Below are 17,881 nucleotides of genomic sequence, written 5' to 3'. Positions count from 1 at the left end.
AATGCAAATGGGAGCAGCGCCTTTCACTGTACGTCTAATGATCTACCGAAGTTTTGGCTTTCTCCCCACAACATTAAGCTCTGCTAGTTTAGAGGTCTGAGTTTCCAGGGCAGGAATACTTCCACCAGGAGACACAACAGTGGGTCCACTGAACCAGAATCTGAGACTGTCATCTGGTCACTTTGTCAGACAAATAAAATGGTTTCTGTGCTAGACGGGGCTCCTGATCTTGATCGTCGAGGGTAAATGGGTTGGCTACCACACAGCGGAGGCAAGGAGGAGTACCTGGGCTCCAGGAGATCCTCCTGGTCATTTCCTGGTACTCCCATGCTCTGTAGTAAAAGTTAGAGAAAACTATAGCAACCAGAGCAAGTGGAACAACTGGCACGGAAACTTCAAGAGTAAAGATTTAGTTCACCATGCTAGACCAAAAAACAAATAAAAAAAACTGACTGGGCTGGGTACGGTGGCTCACACCTGTAATCCTAGCTCTTTGGGAGGCCAAGGTGGGCAGATCACTTGAGGTCAGGGGTTCCAGATCAGCATGGCCAACATGGTGAAACCCTGCTAAAAATACAAAAAAATTAGCCAGGCATGGTGGTGGGCACTTGTAATCCCAGCTACTTCAGAGGCTGAGGCAGGAGAATCACTTGAACCCGGGACACCGAGGTTGCAGTGAACCGAGATCATACCACTGCACCCCAGCCTGGGTGACAGAGCGAGACTCTGTCTCATTAAAAAAAAAAAAAAAAAAAAAAAACCGGCTGAGGTGCTTGCTGGGGACCAATGTGACAGGGAATGAGTGGTGGGAGAAGGGAATTATAAATACCAAGCATGGCCATGCGACCAGTTCCAGAAACAAGTACTGTAGTCATTAGAGATATTTTCTGTCTTCCTTAGATGTGGACACTTGTATATATACAAACTGATACTTTTGTTTTTTTTTTCTGTCCCATTCCAATACCCTTTAATAGTATCAGTGTATGAATCCTGGTTACTCCTCTGGTTCAGTTTTAGGCTATAGGATAGCAAGATAAGATTGTGAATCAGAAGATAAACATTTATTCACAGATGAATAAAGTGGAACTCTGGGTTTCTTCTTTTAGGCTTGGTTGAATGAAGAATAATTGAATCATATAATGTAAAAGCATAATGTTGCCAATATCTTTTTTTGGAAGTTAAAGATTTAAAATAGGGTGTATGGATGCTGAGCTGAGGAAGGAGTAGGCTGAGCTGAGGAAGGAGTAGACTGTGCTGGATTATCTGGTGTTAACTCAGCACAATTCTCACTCATTTTAAAGGCTGAGAGCTACATTTTCCAGAATGGTTTCCTTTTCTTTGTGGTTTTTGGTTAGAGTATGCTTGTGAGAGAAACTTGCATGAGATTTGGAAGATGACGTGAATCAGTTGCAGCTAAATGTGCAGGTAGGCAACAGAGTCACAGCGGCTTCCTGGCAAACTCTTGAGAAGATGATTGGTGGAAGATTCTCAGAGATTTCTGAGAATTTCACTAAGCCTTTGAGAACCACTTCTCAGTGATTCAGACTGAGATGTTTAGCACAGATTTCTCTGATTTTTTGGTGACAGATCCAGTGACCTCTACTCCTTCAGCTCTTCCAATAGTATGAAAGACCCTAATTCTATATTAAATTTCTTATCCACAGAATAAGCAGGCAGAGCATAGTGGTGCATGCCTATAGTCCCAGCTACTTAGGAGGCTGAGGCAGGAGGATCGTGTGAGTCCAAAAGTTCAAGACCAGCTTGGGCAACATAGTGAGATCCTATCTCTTAAAAGAAAGAAGATGACAGAATACATAAAATGACTTCTTTTTATTTTATAGTACATAACTGATACAAGCTTCTGAAAGCTTCCAGAGAGAATAAAAGATTGCATACAGAGAATGAGAAATCAGCATGGCATTGAATATATCAACAATAATATAAGCTAGATGAAAATGAAGCAAAGCCTTTGTAATTCTGAGGGAAATTGATTTCTAAGCCAGAATTCTGTATCCAGCTTAATCATAGTGAGGGTAAAATAAAGACATTTGCAGACATGGAAGGTTTCCAGATCTTACATCTACTTCCCTCATGAAGCAGTTGAATGAGCCTAAGAACCCAAGGAAACGAAGGGATTTGGAAAACAAGGAAACTGACACAGGAGAGAAGGGAATTCACAGGATGCTGACTGAGTCAATCTCCAGCATGGAAATTGTGCATTGGGCCTGAAGGACAGGCAAGACTGGGCAGTAGGATAGAAAGCTGCTGGGGAGGCCGGGCGAGGTGGCTCATGCCTGTAATCCCAGCACTTTGGGAGGCCAAGGCAGGCAGATCACCTGAGGTCAGGAGTTCGAGACCAGCCTGGACAACGTGGTAAAACCCTGTCTCTACTAAAAATACAAAAATTAGTTGGGTGTGGTGACATGCACCTATAATCCCAGCTACTTGGGAAGCTGAGGCAGGAGAATCACTTGAACCCAGGAGGTGGAGGTTGCAGTGAGCTGAGATTGCACCGCTGCATTCCAGCCTGGGCGACAGAGTAACATGACTCCTTCTCAACAAAAAAAGAACGAACGAAAGAAAGAAAACTGTTGGGAGAGATGGGGAGATGTGGCCAAGAGAAACACATGTGGGATCAATGGATTACCTGATGAGTTTTACCACATTGAGAGGAGTTCTTCAGCTGTACCAGACAGTTTAGGAAAATGAGTAATAGTACCTAGAAAATGAAGCAAATAAAAAAATGAGGTTTTTTTTTTTTTTTTTTTTTTTAAGATGGAGTCTTGCTCTGTCACCAGTCTGGAGTGCAATGAACCAATCTCGGCTCACAGCAACCTCTACCTCCTGAGTTCAATTGATTCTCCTTCTTCAGCCTCCCAAGTAGCTGGGACTACAAGCAAGCACCACCATGCCCAGATAATTTTTTTACTTTTAGTAGAGACGGAGTTTGACCATGTTGTCCAGGATGGTCTCAATCTCCTGACCTCGTGATCTGCCCGCCTCGGCCTCCCAAAGTGCTGGGATTACTGGCGTGAGCCACCAAGCCTGGCCAAAATGGAATAATTTTTAACTCCAGGAAAAAACAAATGTACAACACAGGGAACTACAACTGTACTATATTATGTAGCTCATAAGTGAATGGTATTGTCAACAAAAAGAGTCAAACTCTGTACAATATTTGAAGAGATTTATTCTGAGCCAAATATGAGTGAACATGGCCTGTGACACAGTCCCAGGAGGGCCTGAGAACATGTGCCCAAGGCGGTCGGGCCCAGTGTGGTTTTATACATTTTAAGGAGGCTTGAGACATCAATTAAATACATTCAAGAAAGACATTGGTTTGGTTCAGAAAGGTGGGACAACTCAAAGCTGGAGAGGGGGCTTTCAGGCTACAGGTAAATTTAAACATTTTCTGGTTGATAATTGGCCGAGTTTGTCTAAAGACCTGAGATCCGTAGAAAGAAAACTTCCAGGTTAAGATAAGACTGTGGACAGTAAGTTTCTTTTGAAGTCTTATAGTGGCTGCCTTTAGAGACAATAGTTGACAAATGTTTCCTGTCCAGATCTTTAAAAGGTGCTAGATTTTTAGTTAATTGCTTTAGGACTGGGAGGGGCTGGAAGAAAAAGATCCAGCTATGTTAATAGAATTCCTTTATTTTTTTGGACGCAGTTTTGCTGTTGTTGCCCAGGCTGGAGTTCAATGGTGCGATTTGAGCTCACTGCAACCCCCGCCAAGGTTGCAGAGGAAGTTCAAGCAATTCTCCCGTCTCAGTCTCCGGAGTGGCTGGGATTACAGGCTCCCACCACCATGCCTAACTTTTTGTGTTTTTAGTAGAGAGGGCTTTCACCATGTTGGCCAGGCTGGTCTCAAACTTCTGACCTCAGGTGATCCACCCACCTTGGCCTCCCACGGTGCTCGGATTACAGGCGTGAGCCACTATCTCTGAGATTCTTTTTTTTTTTTTTGAGACGGAGTTTCGCTCTTGTTACCCAGGCTGGAGTGCAATGGAGCGATCTCGGCTCACCGCAACCTCCGCCTCCTGGGTTCAAGCAATTCTCCTGCCTCAGCCTCCTGAGTAGCTGGGATTACAGGCACGCACCACCATGCCCAGCTAATTTTTTGTATTTTTAGTAGAGACGGGGTTTCACCATGTTGACCAGGTTGGTCTCGATCTCTCCACCTCGTGATCCACCCGCCTCGGCCTCCCAAAGTGCTGGGATTACAGGCTTGAGCCACCACGCCCGGCCGAGATTCTTTATAGATGCAAATTTTTCCTCAGGAAGGACAGTTTTGAAGGACCATTTCAAGATATGGCAAAGAAACATGTTTTGGGGTAAAATATTTTGCTTTTCTTCCTTGTCTCCTAATGTTATGCCAGGGTCAGGTTGGAAAGTAAGTCATGATATATATAGGGTTAAATAAAACCCATCTGTTGAGAGTTTATGGTTTGCAGGGCATGACTCCCTAGATCGCTTAGATAGGAATTTGGTAGAGATAAAAAGATAGAAAAAGATAAAAAACGTCAAAGCGTAGTTCTCAGTATTCGTATAGTTATAACAATGTAAGTATTAGATATCAATTTAATAATGAATTTGGATACAACTGTACCTGGTGAAGGTGTGTGTAATGTTTTATAAGAGGCTAAATTCTTATGCTTCATCAGAAATCAGCATTTAATATTTAAAACAAGCAAGAAATAGAAATTAAAGAATATTTTTTAGAAATATGGAGTTAAATATCAGAAGAAACAGCTAAAGATGGCTGGACACAGTGGCTCATGTCTGTAATCTCAGCACTTTGGGATTGGTGGGTGGATCACCTGAGGTCAGGAGTTTGAGACCAGCCTGGCCAATGTGGTGAAAACCCCACCTCTACTAATGTTGCAGGATGAGCCACTGACAGAAACCCTCAGACACTGGAATGAGGAAGGAAGATACTTGTATTTAGCTAGCTGTGGAGCATCGGTTGGCTCATGTCCAAAAAAGCCGAGCTCCCCAAAAAGCAGGTTCTTTCCCTTTTTAAAGACATACAACCCAAGGGGGAGCAGAGGTAAAACTGTGTCATTGCCCATTTACTGGACATCTGACTTTATAGTCTTCGGCTTTTATTGATTTGCTAATTTACACGTGGCACTGGAGGAGAAGAGTTACAGAAGTTGAGCAAAGGTATTGAATCACTTAGAGACAGACAGAGGCATCTCTAAACTGCAGGATCTCGTTGGTGCAGATGGGGAGTACGTGACTCAGGGAAGGTCGTTGGGCAGTAAGAAAAACATTTGCAACATTTTCAAGGCTGGCAGATAACACCAGTTACAGAAATGGAGGCTGTTTCTCAGTCCTCCGACCCTGCTGTGGTCGGGCCGGTGGGTCAGCATCTCACCTGACTACTGACTTTAACTTTGGGTTATTTTATTAACCCTCCCCACTTTCCTAACAGAGGACAGGCAAGGGAAAGAGATGGTCTCCTCTCTCACTAAAAAATACAAAAATATAGGAATGGTGGCAGAAGCCCATAATCCCAGCTACTCTGGAGACTGAGGTAGGAGTCTTTTGAAATCAGAAGTTGCAGTGAGCCAAGATACACTCCAGCCTGGGTGACAAAGCAAGACTTTGTATCCAAAAAAAAAAAAAAAAAAAAAAAAAAAATGAAAAAAGAAAAAAAAGAAAAGGAACAGCTAACAATGCTAAAAAGGTTGCCTGTAGGAAGTAAAAATGGAGTTAGGAAAGAAAGAGCAAAACAGGGACTGGTTTTTCTTACAGTCATTAGACTGTTGGACTTTTAAAATTAGATATGCTTTCTTTCTTTCTTTCTTTTTTTTTTTGAGACGGAGTTTCGCTCTTGTTACCCAGGCTGGAGTGCAATGGCGCGATCTCGGCTCACCGCAACTTCCGCCTCCTGGGTTCAGGCAATTCTCCTGCCTCAGCCTCCTGAGAACCTGGGATTACAGGCACGCGCCACTATGCCCAGCTAATTTTTTTATTTTTAGTAGAGATGGGGTTTCACCATGTTGACCAGGATGGTCTCGATCTTTCGACCTCGTGATCCACCCGCCTCGGCCTCCCAAAGTGCTGGGATTACAGGCTTGAGCCACCGCGCCTGGCTAGATATACTTTCTACTGTGATAAAAAATGAAACAGCAGATAAAAGTACAGGAAAAATTGACACCCACATGGGAAAGGACATTAACAGGTAATTCACAAAATACAAAGGACCAACTGACATAAAAATTTATTTTCCTAAAAAATCAGATAAGTGAAAACATGCACAGCAATCAAATATGTTTTTCCACTGAATTATTAAAAAGTCTGACTTCTCTGCTTATTGTTTTTCCTGTTCAGTAGATTGGAAATGTCATAACACTTGCCTTGATTAATTTATTTCAAGAATGCAATGAGATAACGCACAAGAACTCTAAACTCTTGTACGAATAAAAAGCAATGGAAAACAAGAAAGCTGCCTCAGGAGACAGTCCTCAAATCTGGCTAAAAAGGTAGTGCCAGCTTTCACATTTGACAAGATAATTCCAATTATAAAAGTATCCCTCCACTCCACCAGGAGACTTGACAAGACTACTAAGTGGAAGGAAATTTTCATGTTTTCTGACTTGGCCTTGTGCAAAATGTTTGCTCTTCATTAATCTATCTAATTACACTAGTGGAAAGAGCATAGGGAAAAATGAGCATGTAAAATACACATTAGATTGTTCTTATCAGGTGTTTCAAAGGTGCTTGGTCATGTTTAGGGGGACTATACATCCCGGTTTGTCTGACACAGTCCTAGTTTATGGCTGTATTCTAAGAGTGATTAGCAATTGCACCTACTTTTATTCCCAAACTGTTCCCATTTGGATGATAAATTATATGGCTACCCTAAGTCCACAGGTATTAATTTATGCTAATTAAAAGACAAAATGCTTTAGGTACCATGTGGGAAGGGGTAAATTTGTCATATTGAACCTATTTTAAGACATTGGATTATATTCTCTCTCTCTTTTTTTTTTTTTTTTTGAGACGGAGTTTAGCTCTTGTTACCCAGGCTGGAGTGCAATGGTGCGATTTTGGCTCACCGCAACCTCCGCCTCCTGGGTTCAGGCAATTCTCCTGCCTCAGCCTCTCAGAGTAGCTGGGATTACAGGCATGTGCCACCATGCCCAGCTAATTTTTTGTATTTTTAGTAGAGACGGGGTTTCACCATGTTGACCAGGATGGTCTCGATCTCTCGACCTCGTGATCCACCCGCCTCGGCCTCCCAAAGTGCTGGGATTACAGGCTTGAGCCACCACGCCCGGCTGGATTATATTCTTGATGACACAATATAATATGTGCTTGGCAAATGCAATTAGAATGAGGTTTGTTTTGTTTTCTCTCTCTCAAAAGAGAACTGGAATCTGCTTAAGCAGTTGGACAAATTCTTTGTTGTCATCACACGTGCTTCAACAGCTTATGATGGGGTTTGTTCCAATCAATCCACCAGAAGTTGAACTATGGTAAGCCAAAACTGCAATTAAGAGAATTTTTTTAAAAAGTTAAAAACAAACAAACAAAACTGCCCCGCATTTGATACCCTGATACACCCATCATAAAGTGAAAAAATCATAAGTCAAACTAAGTTGGTGACTATTTATATTCTGTAGCAATTGACAGGGAATAGATAGATTTATCCTGGAAACACGAAAACCAAATGATGCAAAGAAACCTTGTCTATTAACAACAAAGGCCAGTACAGCTCCTGTGAAACTTTTGTTTTTCCAACTTTTATTTTAAGTTCGGGGGTACATGTGCAGGATGTGCAGGTATGTTATATAGGCCAACGTGTGCGATGGTGGTTTGCTGCACAGATTGTCCCCTTACCTAGGTATTAAGCCCAGTGTTCATTAGCTATTCTTCTTGATGTTCTCCCTCCTCCCACTTCCAACCCTCCGACAGACCCCGGTGTGTCCAGTTTCCCCAATGTGTCCATGTGTTCTCATCATTAAGCTCCCACTTATAAGTGAGAACACACCGCATTTGGTTCTCTGGAACTTGTTATTTTTAACAGAACTTTGTAATGGCACTACCTGATGTTAGAAATAAGGCTTGGAGTCACAAGGAAAAACGAGTACTCAGACAAAGGATTTCTCAGTAAAGCACATTCACTTCTGCACAGAAGGGTGCCTCCCGTATGGCTGGTTGCCGCGAGAGCACCTCGAACAAAGGAGGGTAGAAGCTTTTACTCCTAAAGCGATTCTTGTCTCTGTGTCCTTTTCCCATTGGCTGGAGTCGGACCATGCAGTCTAAACTAGACCTGACTGGCTAAACATGTAAACGTTCTTCGATAAGGTGGGCGTGTGATGGGAGGGAGTGGAGAGGAGGAAGGGGTCATCTGCCAAGAGCTAGACAGCTAGTCTTTTCCCAAATGAAGGAAGGAATGTGAGCTGGTGCTGATACCGCCACCAGTGTTGTGGCATGCCTGGGCATGTGGTGAAGTCAGAAAGAAGAAAAGGAGAAGAAAGGGGAGCAGGGAATTAGAGAATAAAAGGTTGAGCAGCCTGTTCGAATTAAAGTATAAAAGGTTGAGCAGGCTGTTTGAAGAGAAACCTTGCCATATCCCACACCTGATTTACTGCAGAGTGCATCTGTCTCTATAATTGATATTCTGAGTGGTGATCCCAAGGATCTACAACAGGCGTCTCCAAACTACGGCCCGCGGGCCACAAGCGGCCCCCTGAGGCCATTTATCCAGCCCGTCACCGCACTTCAGGAAGGGGCACCTCTTTCATTGGTGGTCAGTGAGAGGAGCACAGTATGTGGCGGCCCTCCAACAGTCTGAGGGACCGTGAACTGGCCCCCTGTGTAAAAAGTCTGGGGACGCCTGATCTACAACATTCGAAACTGTTTTCTACATCAGTAAGGGAATTTACAAATCATGATATCTACCTTCCTGATCACCCAAAATGTCTTGGAAGGGCTGAAGAAAAAAAAGTTACACACTAATAACCTATCAGTGCACTGGAAATTGAGAAAGAGTGCTATCAGTTTGCTAGAAACTAAGAAATTCCTAAAAGAGGGAAAGCAAACAGGCTCACATTTGTAATGGGTCTAGAGGGAACTTTATCCAAAACAGGTGGGCAGAGACCTTCTGTGAAAGTGGGGAGCATGTCCCAGGGGAATAAAAGGTGTGAGAAGAGGTCTCAGGGGCAATCACTGCGGTGATGGATTCCTTAGGGAACTGCACTTAAGAGTAGGTTAGCCAGTTGCTGTTTTGGTTGAGCAACTAACAATGATGGCCTTGCTCTCAACATAAAGCCCACATTGTGAGTTCTAGAGATGGAGAGGCAGGGAAATGCCTCAGTAGCTAATGAACCTCTTAAGTATAATCTATCAAAATGTTACAGTAGTAGCTAGTCAGACATGAGCAGGGCAGGAGAAGCCCCCCACCACCAGGAATGTCAGAAGGACCATCATGTGATGGTCAGGGGTTGTTACACTGTTTCTCTAAAATAATAATTGCTTGCCACCAGCGCCAGGGAAAGGATGCCTCCCAATAGATAGAAAATATCTGAAACTGGTGATGAGCAGTTCCTGATAAGATCTCAGGAGTTGGGCGAGTGGGCTCACACATGCACGCTAAAAGGCAAAATGGTGACGTTTAACTGGTGCATGACCTTCCTCTAGGAACACTTGACTGGTGAAGGAAGAACACCCCAAGTGAGCATGCGCACAACTTCAGTGACCACACTGTGCATGTGGCCCCTCAAGGGCTAGGAGACCACCGTACATGTGGACAGCCCACCCCAAGGAAAGGACCGGGGAGAAGTAATGCAACCCTCGAAGTATGCCAATGTAGAAGACCCTAAGTCAAAGGTCAGACTGCACGCTGGATCCTTCAAGTCGCCCACCAGGCCCTTTTCCAAGTGTACTTTAATTCCTTTCATTCCTGCTCTAAAGCAGGAATTTTTTTTTTTTTTTCCAAACATTGACAGACTTTATTGTGGGGGGATTCCCACTTGGGACCCCACCTCTTAAATAAAAAAGTGCATAGAAAAGAAGGGATTTAGAAATCTTTGCACAGTATCTACATCCTGGGCCCCCCGGGCAGAAAGGGGGCGATTGCTGGGTGGGCTGGAGGGGTGGAGGCGGGGCCGTTGCCGCCTGCATGCCCACATCCACCCTGAACATGAGGGTGAGGGTGAGATGCTCTAGGAGGGGCTAGGGAGCCCCCAGGCTAGGGGCAAGATGGCAGCGACGGCAGCAGGAGGTGTGAGGGGTCATGGTGAGCGGCCACGGCCTCAGTTAAGGAACCGACGGCAGCGCTTGCCGCCATAGTTGCAGGGCAGTTTGTTGCTGGCATCCTCGATGGGAAACTTGTAGTCGTAGGTGAGCTCCTCACCACGCAGGATTCGACGCAGGGCAAAGATGACAATGTGTTTCTGGCCCTCCACGTGGATGACTCGAGAGAAGCAGTTGGGCTCACAGGAGTGGTTGATGAAGCGGGCGGCCTGGCCATGCATTGTGGCGTCCAGGACGTCAAAGTCATCCATGCGGAACATGTAGCACCGGATGCCCTTCCCATCATAGAACTTCTCCCGCTTGTCAGTCAGCACCGAGCGGATGACGATGCCTGAGTAATCAATGATCATCTCTCCCGCGTCGATGTCGCCCTTACAGAACAGGGCTCGCCTGTGAATGGTTGATCTGTAGACACCCACAGACTCTTTGGACGTCTTCTTAAGGTGACGAAATTGCATGGCCATGGGCAGCTCCAGGCTGGTGGCACGTCTGGTTGACCTGAGCTGCACCTGAGCAGAAGGCAAGCTCTTGCCAGACGAAACCCCTCCAGGTAGGGTTGGGGAAACTTGACATTAACACCCGACAGTTTGAAAAGGGAGAGTCAATTCCCAGTGTCACTGCGCAGCTTGTGTTGTCTGCTACGCATTGACTTGGATCTCCAGGAGTCCCCTGCACATACCTACTCCATCGTGTCAGCTGTGTTTCTCTTGATTCTGTGACACAACTGGTTTATTAGTTCAAATTCAAATTTATAATCCTACCCAGAGTGGGGGGGGGAGGGTCAGGTGCCAGACCTGGCCTGAACTGCACCACAGAAATCCCCAGCAGGTTCTCCTGTGACACGGGGCCTGTGCAACCCAGAACCTCAGCCACTGTGCCCCACGGGGCGGGCTGTGCCAGCCGGAGTCAGGCCGCAGGAATCCCAGGCCGGCCTGTCCTTGAGGGGCAGTGGCCGATGGCTACCAGTTCCTGCTGATGCACAGGTGGGATGGGACCCTTCGTTAATATCTGACTTTAATAAGTTGGCAAGGATATATTTTTTTGTCTACATTCTGTTTCAACTTATGTAGATTATAAATTGATGTAAACCATGTGAAAGGAAAATGTTAACAAGAAAATGCAAAGCCCCAACATTTGCACACACACACAAAAAAAAAATAAAATAAATTATTTTATGTTTTTTTTGAGATGGAGTTTCACTCTTGTTGCTTAGGCTGGAATGCAGTGGCACGATCTCGGCTCACTGCAACCTCCACCTCCCAGGTTCAAGCGATTCTTGCTCTCAGCCTCTCAAGTAGCTAGGACTACAGGCATGCGTCACCACACCTGGCTAATTTTTGTATTTTTAGTAGAGATGAGGTTTCACCATGCTGGACAGGATGGTCTTGAACTCCTGACCTCAGATGATCCACCCGTCTTGGCATCCCAAAGTGCTGGGATTACAGGTGCAAGCCACCGCACCTGGCCTGTTCTAAAGCTTTTAAATAAACTTTCACTCCTGCCCTAAAACTTGCCTCGATCTCTCACTTTGCCTTATGCCCCTCAGCCAAATTCTTTCTTCTGAGGAGGCAAGAATTAAGGTTGCTGCAGACCCGAAAGGTTTTGCCATCACTAAGAAATGCTTTTTGGCCAGGTGCAGTGTCTCACACCTGTAATATCAGCACTTTGGGAGGCCAAAGCGGGTGGATCATGAAGTCAGAAGTTTGAGACCAGCCTGGCCAACATGGTGAAACCCCATCTCTATTAAAAACACAAATATTGCCGGGCGTGGTGGCTCACACCTATAATCCCAGCACTTTGGGAGGCCGAGGTGGGTGGATCACGAGGTCAAGGGATCGAGACCATCCTGGTCAACGTAGTGAAACCCCGTCTCTACTAAAAACACAAAAAAATAGCTGGGCATGGTGGTACGTGCCTGTAATCCCAGCTACTCAGGAGGCTGAGGCAGGAGAATTGCCTGAACCCAGGAGGCGGAAGTTGCGGTGAGCCGAGATCGTGCCATTGCACTCCAGCCTGGGTAACAAGAGCCAAACTCTGTCTCAAAAAAAAAAAAAAAAAAAAAAACCAAACAAAAAAAACCACACAAATATTAGCTGGGCAGGGTATCATGCGCCTGTATTCCCAGCTACTTGGGAAGCTGAGGCAGAAGAATCGCTTGAACTAGGGAGGTGGAGGTTGCAGTGAGCTGAGATCATGCTACTGCACTGCAGCCTGGGTGACAGCAAGACTTTAAAAAAAAAATGCTTTTCAAATAACGTTAGAATAATATTGTTTTCTCCCCCAGGGTCATTGTTAGCAAGCTGCATCTACGAACAAACTGCATCCAGGCAAATTATTCCAAAAATATGGGATTAGTGAGGAGGGAGAGATGACTAGGTGGAGCACAGACGAGTTTAGGGCAGTGATAATAATCTGAATGATGCTGTAATGGTGGATACATGTCGTTATGTATTTGTCCAAATGCATTTTAAAAGTGAATCCTAAGGTAAGCAATGGACTGTAGGTGATGATGATATGCCAATGTAGGTTCACCAAGTTTAACAAATGTACCACTCCTGTGGGGGTTGGTGATCATGGGGGAGGCTGTAGGTGTGTCAGGAAAGGGGGTATATGGGAAATTCCTCTACCTTCCTCTCCGTTTTGCTGTGAAGCTAAAACTGCTCTAAAAAAATAGTCTTGGCTGGGCACGGTGGCTCACAACTGCGATCCCAGCACTTTGGGAGGCCGAGGTGGGCGGATCACGAGGTCAGGAGATCGAGACCATCCCAGCTAACACAGTGAAAACCCATCTCTACTAAAAATACAAAAAATATTAGCTGGGCATGGTGGCATGCACCTGTTGTAGTCCCAGCTACTCAGGAGGCTTAGGCAGAAGAATTGCTTGAACTCAGGAGGCAGATGTTGCGGTGAGCCAACCGGACTGCAGTGGTGTGACTCTGTCTCCAGAAAAGAAACAGTCTTTAAAGAAACCACAGACAGAACAGAGAATCATCATATATTTGAGGAAACACAACATGTAAGAAGAAATAAATGCAATGAAAAGAATGAACACCTAAGGAAACAGTTAATAGACTGTAAACAAAAATGTATCTGAAACAGGTTTTAATAAATTTAGTTTATCTTGCCAAGATGAAGGATATTCCTGGAAAGAGCTCTGTGTTTTCTCCAAGGATGATTTTGAGGGCTTCTGTATTTAAAGGGGAAAAGTAGGCTGAAGGGGAACGAAGGAGGGCGTGGTCACATTACTGAATTACTACGTGTTTCGAGAGAAAAGAAGCAGGTGGGGGAACAGTCAATTATGTATTTGTCTCGCACTCAGTAAATTGGCACTTTTACACAAGATAAGGTGAACACAGAGTAGCTACCTGTGGAAATATTTCACCTTTTATCTGTAGCTATCTGCATAGGAGCAAAAGGAAAGGTAGCTTCTTCCATGACCCAGCTTTCAACTTAATTTTTTTCTTTTGGCAGAGTGAATTGGGGTCCCAAATTTTTATTTTCCTTTCATAAAAGCAATCAAGAAAAGACTTAAAGGCAAGTGTAATAATGTTCAAAGAACTTCAGCCAAATTAAATTTACCGGTTTAACTGAGCAAAGAACGATATATGAATTGTGCAGTCTCCTGAGAAAGAGTAGGTTCTGAGACTCCCGTGCAGCCACGTGGTGGAAGAAGATTTAGGGACAGAAAAAGGAAAGTGGCATATAGAAAATGGAAATGAGGTACAGAAACAGGCACATTGGTTATAGCTCGGCTTTTGCCTTATTTGAACATGGTTTAAACAGTTGGCCATCTTTGATTGGCCAGCACTCAGTGATCGGTGCAAGAGAAGGTTACAGTTTGTTTACACTTCCTTTTAGGTCGTAGTTCGTGATGTACAGAGAAACCTTTAGGCTTAACTTAAAATATGTAAGAGGACAGCTTTAGGAAACTTGACTTAACAATTCCCCCTTTTTGGTCACCCTCTCAAAATGTGGTCAAAATGGAGAAGATGACCAAAACTTTAGTCATCGATGGCACCATCACCGTCGTAAACGTACTTATTTGCTCTTGAAACCCACCCGGAAATAGTTTAACAGTGGATTTTGCAAAATGGGAAAGATGACTTCAGGTCACTTTTTTTTTTTTTTTTTTTTTTTGTAAGGGTTAGAGTCGAGGGTACCTCCCTGTGCTGCAATGCCTTGTTTACAGAGGGGAAAAAATCTGGTCTATTCTAGGATTTATGTGTTTCCTTAAGGTCCTAGTTTGATTATGTTGCATTTAGCACAGTCGACCCTATTTTCGTTTGGTCAGGGTGCTGGGGCCTAGTGCATGAGCTTAGTCCAAAACAATGGCCTCCCATAACTTTGTTTAAAAATTCCCCTTTTTGGGTCAGGTTCTCACTTAGGTGAGAATGACCAAAACTTAGAGCCTCAGTGCCTCTCAGTTACCCTCATTTTGGATTTCTGGCTTCAGCACATCATTCATAGGATAGGGTTCCCGCAGGGTCACACATTTCTTTCAGCTCTTGTTACTCCAACTGGAGAGAGACTATCTGACATTCTAGAGATGGCCCTATGCAAACATTTACAACTTTTGAGGGAATTCAGCACACCAGGAAGACTACTATTATGGCTATCCAGAGGATAATACCAAGAGTTTGGCATATGCTCCTTGACTAAGATCCCCATAAACCAAACCACCTAAAATCAAACAGATCAAAGAATGAACTAGATAGTCTTCTCACTTTAACTAAGCAGTCTCTTCGCTAATCCCCTGCAACTGAATCACTATACTACCTGATGTGATGTATTTCTTCATGGGCAACAAGAAATGCCAGCCGTTTTATAGATAACTGCTTTGTTTAGTCCGTAAGTAATCTAGGGCAATTCTATTATCTAGCATAACTTTCACAAGAGAATTTCAAGTCTGTTGTGTAACCATAGCCTTTATAGTAGAATCTGCTAAAGAGCCTGTCATGAGGGATCAATTTCTAATTAACTCCAAACCATGAACATTTACTCTAAACCATAAAAAAGGGCCTAATATGATGCCTTCTAGAAGTGTTTACATCATTTGGCAATGTTCTCATTATTATTATTATTTTTAATTTATGTGTTATTTTTGAGACAGAGTCTCACTGTGCCACCCAGCCTGGAGTGCAATAGTATGATCTCGGCTCACTGCAACCTCTGCCTCCCGTGTTCAAGCTATTCTCCTGCCTCAGTCTGCTGAGAAGCTGGTTTTACAGGTGCCTGCCACCACACCCAGCTAATTTTTTTCCTATTATTTTTAATTGCATTTAGTCACATCATTTATATGGGCATATGCTTATAAAAGATGGTTAAGACTGGTTAGTAATTTATTTTGGGGGTTTGTTTTAAAGTGAGAAAAGGGGAAGTGGTTATGACCTCACAAATAATATTTCAGGATGATATATGTTGATTATAAACTCGAAAGGTACACTGATACCAATCCTATAAACAGGAACTATAAATGTAACTGATTTAAGCCTATTGGTTCATTTTTTTAAAGCACTCTTGTTTCTTTAAAGTTAAGTACTATAAATGATTCTTGAAAATCTACTGTGGACATGATATATTCAGGCAAGCTTGCTAGGGGTTGGGGAATGATTTCATGACCATCTCTAAATCAGAGTCTGATTGAGAGTTAAACAGCATTGCAAAAAAGTTACAGCCACGGTACATAATCAATTCCTTGGACCATACAGCTTCCACAGCTCTTATCATCCTGGTTACCCTTCTTTCTGCTTTCACTTACACATTTCTTTCTTTTAAACCAACAAAAAATATCAACGTTCACCAAAATTCTGAAAGTCACAGTTCATCTAGCACTGAATGATAGTAGCTTTGGCGTTTGATATTACAAAGTTACTTTTTCACCACAAGTATTTTCTTCATTCTGGGTCAAGACTAGGTAAAACAGGAAGACTAAGGTTCCCAAATGCAGAGTCTTGAGTTACGAAGTATCCAGATGAATGTGCATGAGCCTGCTAAGCTCCTGTTGGGCTGCAAGATGCTGCTGCTCAGTGTGACCCCGGAAGTCCTTATTTAGAGAGGCCCCGGAAGTCCTCAATTAGAGAGGGTCTCAAGAGTGCAATGCTAGCCCCAGGATGATTTGTTGAAGACTGGTTCTGCATAAGTAGTTTTCGTTTTTCTTTGTCCAGTTGTGCCAACACTGCAACTCTATTTTTGTTTTTGAAAAACTTGTCCCATGGCCGGGAGTGGTGGCTCACGCCTGTAATCCCAGCACTTTGGGAGGCAAAGGTGGACAGATCACCTGAGGTCAGGAGTTCGAGACCATCCTTGCGAACATGGTGAAACCTTGTCTCTACTAAAAATAAAAAAAATTAGCCGGGTGTGGTGGCATGCACCTGTAGCCCCAGCTACTTGGAAGGCTGAGGCAGTAGAATCGCTTGAACCCGGGAGGTGGAGGTTGCAGTGAGCCGAGGTCATGCCACCGCACTCCAGCCTGAGAGACAGAATAAGACTCCTTCTCCCTCCCTGCAAAAAAAGAAAAAGTTGTAGGCCGGGCGCGGTGGCTCAAGCCTGTAATCCCAGCACTTTGGGAGGCCGAGGCGGGTGGATCACGAGGTCAAGAGATCGAGACCATCCTGGTCAACATGGTGAAACCCCGTCTCTACTAAAAATACAAAAAATTAGCTGGGCATGGTGGCTCGTGCCTGTAATCCCAGCTACTCAGGAGGCTGAGGCAGGAGAATTGCCTGAACCCAGGAGGCGGAGGTTGCGGTGAGCCGAGATCGTGCCATTGCACTCCAGCCTGGGTAACAAGAGCAAAACTCTGTCTCAAAAAAGAAAAAAAGAAAAACTTGTGCTGAAGAGTTTGCTACCATTTTCCTATTTTGTTTCAATTACGTTCAGTGGCAATTGGTCAGCACTTCACAATCACCTGGGACGCAAGGATTCTGGGCTAATTTTTATATTTTTAGTAGAGATGGAGTTTTACCATGTTGGCCAGGCTGGCCTCGAATTCCTGACCGCAGGTGATCCGCCCGCCCCGGCCTCCCACAGTGCTGGGATTACAGGAATGAGCCACTGTGTCTGGCCTACAATGTTCTATTAAACTCATGATGTAGGTTAAGAGGAGTGGACCTATGTTCTTTTTCTGACTGATTATGAGGCAACAAATGTACCATTCAAATTTCTTACCTGCATTGGCCTCCATCTTCCATCTATCAAGGCATAAGGTTATCCATGCATAAGGCTGGCTACAGAATCCCTCACAAATTAAAGTATATCCATGAGTGCACACAGCACACTCCCTTTTCACTTCTATTGTTCAGACATAAGCAAGGGAAAAAAGCTGAAACATCATGAAAGATGGTAAGTGTCATGACAGTAGAGGTCTTATCCATGATCTTGGGAAAAAGCTGTCCACATCAAAGACGCTGCCTTCTGAGGAGAAACGTCCCTGATTAGCTTTACCTTAAGGTTTCCAATGGGTACACAGTTCTACAAGTATGGAGGAACCCTTCCGAGTTGGGAGATTGTCCAAAGTCCCAAAGTTTTGCTGCAGTGTGGATGACAAGGTGAGTCTCTGATGTTCTCAGAAGATTCCGTCTTTAGGTTCTAGCTTAGGAAGGGGTTGATTGTC

General features: G+C 44.1%; 2 pseudogenes; both read right to left on the bottom strand.

Annotated features, from left to right (window-relative positions):
- Positions 1-10,268: 10,268 nt before the first annotated feature.
- Positions 10,269-15,996, bottom strand: LOC101049466 (histone-lysine N-methyltransferase 2B pseudogene; annotated as a pseudogene).
- Positions 15,997-16,163: 167 nt separating this feature from the next.
- LOC120361155 (SOSS complex subunit C-like) lies at positions 16,164-17,120 on the bottom strand (annotated as a pseudogene).
- Positions 17,121-17,881: the final 761 nt, after the last annotated feature.

This window comes from Saimiri boliviensis, chromosome 4 (genome assembly GCF_048565385.1).
Source record: "Saimiri boliviensis isolate mSaiBol1 chromosome 4, mSaiBol1.pri, whole genome shotgun sequence".
Classification (NCBI taxonomy): Eukaryota; Metazoa; Chordata; class Mammalia; order Primates; family Cebidae; genus Saimiri; species Saimiri boliviensis.
The sequence above is the reverse complement of the archived record's forward strand: the minus strand, read 5'-3'. Positions and strand labels throughout refer to the sequence as shown.